This window comes from Eptesicus fuscus, chromosome 2, assembly GCF_027574615.1.
Source record: "Eptesicus fuscus isolate TK198812 chromosome 2, DD_ASM_mEF_20220401, whole genome shotgun sequence".
In the NCBI taxonomy this organism is placed as follows: domain Eukaryota; kingdom Metazoa; phylum Chordata; class Mammalia; order Chiroptera; family Vespertilionidae; genus Eptesicus; species Eptesicus fuscus.
Genome location: NC_072474.1, coordinates 52,263,500 through 52,275,908, shown reverse-complemented (window position 1 = coordinate 52,275,908; position 12,409 = coordinate 52,263,500).

The following is a 12,409-nucleotide window of genomic DNA, read 5'->3' as shown; positions in this document are numbered from 1 at the left end:
AATTACAACTAAACAACAACAAAAAAAACATAATTCAGAACTACCTGGAATCTAGATGAGTAGAAGTCCTACAACTAAGGATATAAAGAAGCCACATTGAACTAGTAAGAGGGGTGGAGACCCAGAATGGGCTGGCCCCGCACCCACATGTGGCAGATAAAAATCAAGAGGGATATCTGGACTGTGGAGCAAGGGATCCCAGTCCCCAACCAGGCCCCCCAGCCAAGGGTTCCAGTGCCAGGAAGAGAAGTCCCCATAACTTCTGGTTGTGAAAACCAGCATAAGTTGTGGCTGAGAGAGACAGAGGGCTGCAGGAATAGTAGACATTCCCCGAGGGCCCACACACAGACATACTTGGACTCACTCCCTCTGAGTTCCAGCACTGGGGAGCAGCTCCAAAGGCATCAGGGACAAATGGGGAGGAACTGAATTGTCTAGAATCAGAGCAAAAACTGGAGGGGCAGCTTTCTCTCAGACAGAAGTTTGGCTGAGGCCATTGTTTCTTTTCTAAGCCCCCCCCCCCGCCCCCCCGCATACAGCAGGCAAGCATGCACCGCATCTGAGTCTCCATCACTGTTTACCCCACCATGGTGATTCCCTGAGACCTTGTCCCATCTAACTTGTGGGTTCACCAAGCTGTTTCCAGTAGCTTTTTCATACAAATGGTCTGTCTTTGCTCATGCTTCAGACTTTCCTAAAATCTCTCAAACAAGCAGCATCTGGCCTCACCATACCCCATACCTTTTGCTACGTGGTCTTAGGCCCAGTACTAGCAGAAGCCAACCTTCGTTTGCAGCTTGGCATCTCCTGCATACCTCCAAATCCAGCACAACTAGAATCCATCTGCAGATCACTTTGTAGCTCATGCCCAGTTGCCACAGGCAGAACACATGTCGTGGCGTAGTGACTGAACTTGACCTGCACTTTGTGGGAGGCCCCAGAGCCAGTGCTCCTGCTGGACGACTTTATACCATGTCATTGTACCATCCAACCACCTCCACAGTGACACACTCAAGGGGAGGACTCAGTGCACCAGAGCCCCACTTAATTAAGTCCTGCTCTGTGGAACAGGGATTGAACCTGAAACCCAGGTACATTCACTTGACTGAAATTGGACCTATGACTGACCTTTCAGTGGTGGTCCAGTGCTCTAATCATTTAACAACACCAGCTAGGGCTAAATTTCTAATTTTTAAAATTTATCATTTAATAAAATTTTATTCAGAAATTAGTAACTAGAATTTCTAGGAAATTGTGGACATTTTAAAATTCAATTTAAATCCTTCAAATAACAAGGTATTTTTGGTTCTATAATTATATTATAATGAAAATGTCATGTAGTTCAAATAATTATGTTATATATAAAAACAAATTTCAAAATAATATCTATTCTCCAATGAATGTATAAATATATTTATTTAAAATTTAATACACAGAAAATAATTTTCAAAAATTTTCAGAATTATAACAGCAATTAGCTGTGTATTTTCTTGGATATCAATAGTCATATCTATTTATATTTACCTATCTATCTATCTATCTATCTATCTTTCTATTTATCTCTGGTTTAATTTTCAATAAACTGACCGCAATCATTTCCACTATTGTCAAGTTTAAACTAGTTATTCATCCTGGTATATTGTGTATAGTAAGTGCATTTTCCACTGCCCTTTAACTTTGTTTCTTTAGTCCCATGGGTAAAATATTCTCTACTTAGTGCTACTTCAACTGAAAGAATAATTTCTCCCTTGGTAGACTATTGTGACTCTGCCAAACAGAGTAAACCTTAAACAGTTTTGAGTATAAACTAAAAAGGTCAAGATCTAATCTATGGTTAATCAGATAATTAGATAAAAAATAATATTCACAATGCCATATCCTACAGGGACAGAGGAACATGACTAAATAATATACTAATGCTTTAAATTATACTGTAAGTTACTATAAGGCAAGTAATCTATTTTAGCCACCATTATTTTCTTCTTAATGCATATAATAATTTCTGTTTCTTAGGAGGCACTCAATATAGATTCATAGAAATTAAGTGTATACTTTTTATCCTCAGTGATTTTTGTTGCCTGCTTCCCCTTTATTTCTCTGTGTAATTCTTTCTCTTTTTGCATTTCTGATTTTACCTCTCGGTATTGTTCACACCAATTTAGTGAACACTTCTTCTTTTCTACTTTATTTTATGAGTTTCTGAATCATCTCATAAAGTACATATAAATGCCAAATCATAAGCAACTTAATATTGTCACCCAAAAGTTAGGTATTAAACACAAAACAAAACTGAAAAGAAGAATAAAAGAGAAAGGTGAGGAAGGAAAGCAAGGGAAAAGAAAGAACAAGAAAATTTTTTAAAAAATGAAGAAGGAATGAAGCAAGGAAAGGAAAAGAAAGGAGAGGAGAGCACTAGAAAGAAAAACATTCATAGAATAGCATGACACATCAATTGATGGAGACAGAGACTGAATCAAGAAAAATAATAACCACCAACAATGGACCCATAGGTCAATTTTTTGATATACATACAGAAATTTGCCTACTCCTGAGATGTCCTAAAGAACCAATAATAGCCCTAACCAGTTTGGCTCAGTAGATAGAGCATCAGCCTGCGGACTGAAAGGTCCCAGGTTTGATTCCGATCAAGGGCCCAGTAGGAGGTGTGCAGGAGGTAGCTGATCAATGTTTCTCTCTCACTGATGTTTCTAACTCTCTATCCCTCTCTCTTCCTCTCTGTAAAAAAATCAATAAAATATATTTTAAAAATAACCAATAATAACTCATAAAATTGCTAAAGAAATACCATATATTTTTAAGCTTTGTATTACAGAAAATATTCCAAATTTTGAGTCATAAACTTACCATGAATGACAAATAGTTTCTACCTGGAGACATAAAATATAAACCAGGTGTTAGATAAAATAAATTTTCTTTAGATTTAAAATAAGTAGATTGTGGCATACAATCATAATCGCACTGTCTCCCTGTGCACGTGCCTAATATTTGGTTTGGTAAATAGATAGGTCTGCTGTGCCTAACACTGAAGTCCACAAAACAGTCTTCAAAAATTTGCTGACATCATCATCAATTTTTACCCATTTCTTCTAACTCCTCTCAGTCATACAGGCACAGGACGGCTCTGCTGCAGTTTCACTGTTATTGGAAGGGACCACACTGATTTAGCCATTGAACCTCCTGGCTCTGACAGCAACCGTCCATCCAACAGGGGTTGTTGTGATGGACCCATAATGACAATTGCATTTATCGTGTCTTACAGTCCTATTGTATTTGGTCACTTCTCAAGATGTAGACCCAGAGATGGGGTGACTCTCTGGCTACCATCTTCTCTAGTATTCTCCTGCTGATACTAAAATCCAATTTTCTCTTTCCTACAAATCCTTTCAACAATAGCCTCTAAATCCCCATTGTCTAGCTTAAAAAAACGAGCAAAAATAAAACAAATCTCTCTTCTGTGATTAATATTTCTCTGTTTCCTCAGAAGCCCTCAAAGATGGAAGCTACTCATCTTTCCATGCTTCATTTAGTTCCCAAGATTAACTTTCTTTCTTGTGCCCTGCCACATTCAAAGCAGTCCATATTTGCCCTCAGCATAAAGCTTCTATTACCCTTGCCTTAAGTTCTATATACAGGCTGTCCTCGGGTTATGTCAGACTCGACGTATGTCATTTCATGGTTAAGTCGCCCTCTCCCATTTTATTTAAAAACAAAAGTTCCATCATTTCAACATATGTACATATGTCCTTTATGTTTTCTATTATTTATTTACCACAAGTAAAGGTCAGGAATTGTTATCTTTCTTTTAAATATTTTTACTGTTTCACTTCCTTACTGCTGTGTATGTGCTCCATGTGAGTGACATAGGTGCTTGTGTAGGTCGGTTCCGACTTAAGGCGAAAATCGTGTTATATCTCCATAGGAATGGATCAACGACGTAATCCGAGGACCTACTGTGTATTGCATTCTTCTCACCTTTAATATGCTTTCAATTTTTTAATCTGTGTTCAGGTTTTTATCTTCTATTTTTCTGCAATTTTACCTTGTTGTTCTTCTATACTTGATATTGTATTTGACATGCTGTGGACAATTCAGAATTAGTTATCTTCCTCTGAAGAGTATTGATTTCTCTTCAAACAGATGGCTAATTTTAGCAGGACTCTCACTGTGTCTCCTGTAGTTGTTTCAGGCTCCTGCTCTTGATTTGGCATCTTGACCATAGATGTGCTGTTGTGGAGTCAGTCAAGTATTTGGGCAAAGAGCAAATGGAGACTTTGAGGGCTCCTTCTTTGGTAGTTCCTTCTCTCTGAGATCCCCCTCTATGCACACACTCCTCAAGTCAGTAGAACTGCGGGTTCCTTTTTGAGTTGTAGCCATTCCATACCCAATGAACTGAGAGGGACTCTGATGAAAAGTCAGAGAAACATCAGCACAGTTCATTTCTTTCAGGGATCAACTTTTCTCTGCTTTTGCCCTGATATTGTTTTCATTCTAGTGCTTTCAAATATTGCTTTGAAAAATATTTAGCCCAGGAAGGTTAGTTTTGAGAACCTGAAGTCTTGATTTTATAGCTGCAGGGAGCTGGGCAGAAGAGAGGAGCCACAGGAAGTTCCCTCAGATACATTGAAAACTGTTGCTTTGTTTAGTCTACTGAATGCTGGCCCTGCCACATCCCCGAAACAGGAATCTTGTAAGCCAGACTCTTGAGTAGCAGCTGGAAAGTTGGGGCATTAGTTATGTTGTCCAAACTCTTCACTCCTCAGGGAGAACTTGGGAATTAAGGGTTCCCTCATGATTGTATGGCAATTTATAGCCAGTTCTGGGGATGGCATTCATAGCCAGAATGAGACTCAGCTTTTCTTACTAGTCAATGTGGGTAGTTTCTCATCTTCCCTTTTGCAAGAGTGTCTAAACCAATTTTTGGATTTCTCACAAAAGTAACTGATCCTGGTGTAGCTGGTCTGTGGGAAAAGAGCCTTGAGCCTCCTATTCTGCCATCTTGCTGGCGTCTACACCTTGACTAATTTTTTAAATGATGTTTTTATTGATTTTAGAGAAAGAGGAAGGGGGAGGGATAGAGAGATAGAAACATTGATATTGTAGTAACATATAGAAATATTTTAAAATGTCTAAAAATGTTTAAAAAGTTTTTAAAATGTTTGTGATAACTTTCCTGAAACTTAAAGCATGATATTAAGGACACATACCCCACTACTCTGAACGTGTGTATCCCATAGATAAGGATTTGAACTTTGATTACTGACTTAGAGTGACTTGCTATGATAAACATATGTTCACCTATGTAACTGCTGATTAACACTTGTAACCCTGACATAGTTGTAAGATCAACACCTGGACTGCTGTGGGTACAAACAGTCTATAAAAACGGATCCCCGAAGAGACCTCTTTGATCACTGCTTGATTGCTGGACGTGCTGCCCTCGCTGATCACTTTGATCCCTGTGCCGCGCTGGTGCCTCGATCTCTGGAAGCTTGCCTTCGCTGGACGCCTTCAGTTTGGGTGCATTTCCCCTCCCTGCTCCTCTCTGCTCCACGCTGGGAAAACAGACCAACAGCCAAACCTCCCATAGATCCATGCTATGCACAGGGATCTCTGACGGCAATGCCGCCCCAAAACTGAAACCCCATTCCTGACCTGACTTGCCAGCCAGAGATGGCGCCGCTGCTGCCCCGAGAGGAGAGCCACATCTTGGTATCCCACTAAGCCTGTACCCATAGCACCAGGAAATTATGTAACTAGAGACCTGGTGCACGAAATTGGTGCACTGGGGGAGGGGAGGGGTGTCCCTCAGCCCAGCCTGCACACTCTCCAATCTGGGACATCCCTCTCACAATCCAGGACTTCTGGCTCCCAATCGCTTGCCTGCCTGCCAGCCTGATCACCCCCTAACCACTTCCCTGCCAGCCTGATTGACGCCTAATTGTTCCCCTGCCGACCCGATTGCCCCCAACAGTCCTCCCTTGCCAGCCTGGTCACCCCCAACTGCCCTCCCCTACCAGCCCAGTCACCCCTAACTGCCCTCCCCTGCCGGCCTTGTTGCCCCCAACTGCCCTCCCCTGGTTGCCCTAATTGCCCTCCCCTGCAGGCCTGGTCACCCACAACTGCCCTCCCCTGCCAGCCATCTTGTGGTGGCCATCTTTGACCACATGAGGGCAGCCATCATTGGTGTTGGTGTGAGGGTCAATTTGCATATTTCCTCTTTATTATATAGGCTAAAGTGTTGTGTGAATTGTAACTGCATATATTTGTGTGGCATAATTCCTCCGGCAGTCTCACATGTTTTAATTATAAGGTCAGATATTAATGCCTACCCTCGGTCCTGCCTGCTCAGAGCCGTCTCTTTGCTGGCAACTACTTGAAATGTCCAAACACCTGCATGGTTAAGTTTATCCAAAGGGACACCTTGGATAACACCCCTCCTTTCTCGGACAATTGATGAGAGAGAGAAGCATCTACCAGCTGCCTCCTGCACATCCCTTATTGAGGATCAAGCCCACAACCTGGGCATGTGCCATGACAGTAATCTATTGGTTCATGGGTATATGCTCAACCAGTGAATAACACTGGCCAGACAACACCTGAGTAACTTTGAAATATATTCTCAAAATGATAAAAGGCATACTCCTTAATTTAAAAAAAAATAAATAATTGTGAAACAATAGCAATGAATAGAAGAGTTTCTTTTCTCATTTTGTGTGTTAAATATATTTTTCATTTGATATTAGGAAATGGCAAATTTATAAGATTAACCTATGTTTAGGTCACATTATATATGAAAAATCAATATATGTAAATTGTTATTTTATGCAAATACTCAGCAATTGTGTTGCCACAGAGTGTGGTTCTTAAAAACAGGAAAAGCCCTATTAATCTTCAATGTGTCACTCTGAGATGTTACTTCTGAGTTTTTTTCTCTTACATCGTGAAGCTTAGACTCTTCATGGGTATGCTCATCTTTATTAATACTATCACTTTGCTATCATGCATAACAAAACACTTGCTATAAAACATAAGTCAGATAATACCTGAACAAAATAAAAAAGAGACTTAAGAGAAAGTTTTAATTAGCTTTGCAATATGTTATTCATCAGATATTTGTACTGTTAGAAGCTCAGGTTTTCATTGCTTCTGGTTAATTTGATTATTTTGGGTAAAATGTCAAGATAGTAACTCCTTTATTTGAAAGATTCTTTTTTCTTTTCTTATATAGTGCATTACTTCCTATAGCATTATCTCATCTTGCAGCCTCCACGATGGCTGAAAACAGGGGACATTTAATTTATGATGAAGTATTTCTTCTGAATAAATTTGGCACTGTTGATTGAGATTATAACTGACTTACACTTTAAGCAAATGAGGGAAAAAAATCAGTTTTTAAAAAGAGAATTTTGTGAGTTCCCTAAAAGCTGGGCATGAGTGCCCTACAGTTGACAAGCACAGAGCCTGAAAGCCATTTTACTGACTTGAATGAGAATGCATTTTATATAGAGGTGGAGAGTGACTATCCAGTCTTTTGAGAGATAAAAGGAACTGCACACCAATTGAAGGGCTGTGGGCAAGGGACTGAATGAACCTTGGGAGTTCTGAGAACGTGAAAAGATAAAACACACACAAATACAAGTGGTGAGCTGAATTAACTGAAGCAGAAAGTCTTGCTTGGTAGTTCAGTTGAAAAGAAATCCTTTAAAAGCAAGTAAGTGGGAAAGAGAAAGGGATCAGTAATAGCAACCAAAACAAACAAAAACATGCTCAATGAAAACACAGTCATTTTCACCGCAGTTCTTCGTAAACTACATCATTTTAAATCCCCCAATTTATGCCTCCGTGCTGCTCTTTGGTGAAGAAAAGTAAAAAAAGCAAGACTCTAGGTTTTTAATGCTTCAAATGACCCATCTCATCAGGAGGTGATCTACCACCGTGTCAAACATGTTATAGCTGGTCACAGATGGACCTTTCAGAGCACGTTTAAACCAATTTCAAACCCTGAACTTTAAAAGCACATGTTCACTGTCCAAAATTATTTTTTCAGTTGAAATAAAAACATGGTGTTTACAATGATTTTATGTATGTTGTGCTAAATTAGCACCCATACATACAAATATGCATTTAAAAAATAATGTTCTATTCAGCAAAAGTAAAATATTCACCCGAAAATATTTAAGGAGTTTTGGGGGAATTATGCAGTTTATATTTAATTTTCCTTTTTTTAAGTTACAAAATCGAGAAAGTTGCATTATGAAAATGAGGATTGAATTGACTCTTGTAATGTGAGGAATAGATTAAACCAGGATTGTAACAGCACACAGCTAAATGTCGCAAATGGAGAGCCAGAACTGCTGGTAGCAAAATAGGGCGCTTGCACATTCAAGGGATCCAAGAACTTCGTTGTGACCTTCATTGAAGGCAATGTCTATGACAACATGGTGATTATATTGTAATGTGAAGACATTAGGACAGGCATGTTTGTTAAATGACAAAAGTTGTCTGATTGTTATGCATGTTTAGTTTATATGGCAAGTGATACCTGGAGCACTTTCTCATTTCATCATGTCTCATAGCCCATCAGGATGTATAGATTCCTCTACTAGAGATATTTCACAATTCTCAAAGGGGGCTTCGGGTCCAAATGGAGCCAGTGATGGAAACATGAGTGAAACCAATGTACTGCAGAGAGCAGGATCTTTGTTAGTAATATGAGGACACACCCACAGGAGAATTGTATTTATTGTTATGCAATTTGTTATTTTATAAGTTGTTTAAAAAATAAAGACTGACCACATTTGCAAGGCCCTGCGAGTCACTAGTAAAACTGCTGTGCTTGTTTCCACTTACCGTATTCTTCTTACAGTGATCATTGCCAATAATTAGTGTTTGAATCACACTGATAAGGTATAAAATTATTCATATCTTACCTTGTTAGTTCCTTAGTTCCTTAACTAGGAGGTATATATATGTTGCACCAATTATAGTTTCTAAATAAGGTTTGGATTTTGAAGCTGAGAAGTGGATATACTTTCAGGTAGAATATTAATATGAGTCTAATTATTTACCAGTGTTCATTATGTACTTATGGTTATTTCTATAAATAGAATATAAATTAAATGTGTCATTTTGTTCATATGACATTTGTGTAAGTCATTAAGAGTTTACAATAAGCAACAAGATTGCAAAATAGATGGAAATTCTATATGGCTGATCATTTTATGGAAGAAAAAACAGTTTAAAGGGTAAAGAAATGTGTTCAGATTAATTCAAATATTATATTTATTATATTTTTCAGTTGTTATTTTCATTAGGCTTTTTAAACACAGTTTCTATTTTTCTGCTTAAACTTTCCATAATTTCATTCATTCATAGGAAGCATATTTTTTCTTTGCCTCACGAGCATTGTTATAATAGTTGTATAAAAGTTATTGTTTGCTAATTCTAACACCTGGGCCCTCTGGAGATAGTCCTACATTGATTTTTTCTTTCTTTTAAAAATAGGTCACATTTTTCTTGATTCTACTTTATTCTTTGTAGAATCAAGTACAGTGTTCTATTATGTCCTTATACTGTGCAGACTCCATAAAAGAATTATGTTATTTTCCTCTGAATAGGGCTTATTTTTATGGTTGTTCAGCAGGTATTTAACTTGGTTGATTTCAAACTGTAAAGTCCTTGTGCAGCACCTCAAATCTCAATCCAATTCTTTGTTCTGTAAGGTGTACTCTCCATTGTTTGCCCCAAACATGTGTGGTTTAGGGATCAGCAGGGATATAGGCAAAGTTTATACATAGAATTGGATTCTCCCATCAAGTATAAGAGACTATGGGTTCCTCAGTCTGTTGTCCAGTCCTTCAGGCCAAATGTAATGTGGGTTTTTCCACTAACGGTTGAAGGTAAATAGGCTTCAAAGTCTAAAAACAACTCACAAGACCATCAGAATAATGTGGACAAATCTGCAGTTTATTTCAGGATCAGGTAACTGCATGACGGTAAGGAAATGCATCACAGCATATTGTGTGAGGCTGTCCCAATAACTGCCACAGGGCCAATGGGAGCTCCAACTACCCTCCCTTGTAAGGACACAAGTTCTCTGTAAGAGCAAGACCCACCAACGTGTGCACATGACACTTCAGAAGCAGGGGACCCAGAATGGAGTCTCAGTTGGGGTTTTATGCCATGCTGGTCACATAGGCAAGTGTGCAAGGCATATAGCATCAGGGGCTATATCCCAAAGGAAAAAAAAAAAAAAAGACCAACCTAATCAGATACAGCAATAATCTACTTAATTTTATTCCACAACCATGAAATAGAAAATAAAAGTGACCAAAATATCACAATATTGACCTGTTTTTCAAAATGAATGGTCTTTTGCAAATGCATCTCAGAAATCAATTTGTCCATGTTCTTTAAATATTTGCTATACATTTAATGCACAATGAAAGTACATTTTTAAGAGAAAATTGACAACTATTATTCTAAAATACAGGTTGCTATTTGTTGATTAATAAAAGAACATTTTATAGAAAGTCAATGTAGTGTTATTGAGATATCTAGTATAATTTTGCAAATATTTCACACTTACGACCATTCATTCTAATCTCCCATAGATCAAAACAAATAATTCAAAGATCAATAATGCAGCTGAACAGTAAAGAAGAAAAAAACTAAAAATATATATATAATTATTCTGTCTACATTTGAATTCAGAGAGAATATTTTTCCTATAAATAGGTTAGTTGACTTTTTTTATCAATTGAATGTAGTTCTATGACTAATTAATTACAATCATAATTATCTTGATTAAATTATATCTATATACAGTAAACATACCACCTACACTAACATTGGCAGATAAATAGGGTTCAATGTTTAAAAAGTCTCACAGGACCCAAAATCATAGTGCTCCCAAATCTATATTTACTTGAAGGTAAAGAATATAGTATAGAAATGATAGAAAATAAGGATATGAATCACAACCATTTATTCTTACGGCAAGGGACCAGGAGGCCAGGCACAGGTTTCTATTCTCCATCTTAAGGGCTGTGGCAGGACACACTTTCTCCTATAAAGAGCCATCAAGATGTGCACAGACAACTTCAGAACCAGGGGGCCCCGCATGGAGGCTCAGATGGAGTCTTTTATGTTTGTGCTGTTATGTAAATAATTCTGCTATAAACCTACTTCACTGGCAGAATCTTGGGTGGGGAAACCCTAAGGGATGTCTCAAGAAGACATTAAAATAAAATATTGCTGTTATCATTATGAGAAACAGCTGTTAGAAACTAACCTAAATGTGTAACTAACTCACCTATAGGTCTATTCTTCCAAGTTTCAGAGCTCCTCTAGAATCTTCTTGCTTTTTTTTCACTTTTCAGAGCCTCCAGATGATTGTATTTTTGCAGAGTATATAATTTTTATCTGAAGGAAGATCAGTTTGTTTATATCTTAGTCATAATGCAAGCAGAACTCCAATTTTCTCAAGCAAACATGGCCAGTAAGAGGAAAACTAGGACTAATGTCTTTGTTATGATAACCTAGTGCACTAATTTTTTCAAATATTATTTTTATTTTTTATTATTGAGTACTATAGAGTAGGACTTCAATTTCTACATTGATAAAGAGACATAGTTTTAAAATAGTCTATTAATATATTTTGATCTATTCAACTTTCTACTAATTTAAAAAGTACAAAATAAAACAAACTTTACTAGGTGGTGTTACTAAAACACTAATTCTCATAATTAAATATATTGTGTATCAACATCACTCTTATTATATAACAATATTCATTATTTCTTAATGAAGCCATGATAGGTAGTAACCTATATAGCATCCTATTTAATCCTCAAGTGGTCTATAAATAGGTGGCTTTCTTATTCTTATTTCATAGGTAAGACAACTGAAGCAATATATGTAGATTAAATGCCTTTTCTGACAACTTGCATCTGGTAAGCATCAGAGTGACAATTGAATTCAAAGACTGGGAATTGACTACCTCTAAACAAACAAACAAACAAACAAACCCCAACACAAAATAAAGCTACCTTCTGAAGTTAGTATCTCTCTTTACTAATGAAACATGATAGAAATGTCCACTTCCCACCAAGGACATGTACGAGCTCACAAACATTCTGCTTTTATATTTGCCATTCATAGTAGGTGTTCATGATACCAAATCATAATATCTGAAAATATCTAGTTGCATGTATCAACAGTTTGTTCCTTTTTGTTGCTAATTAATATTCTATCACATGGGTTTACCAAACTTTGTTTAACCATTCAACTGTTGAAGACATCTGGGTCTTATCCAGTCCTTGATTATTAGAAATAAAACAGCTATAAACATAGCTGTTGAAGACATCTGGGTCTTATCCAGTCCTTG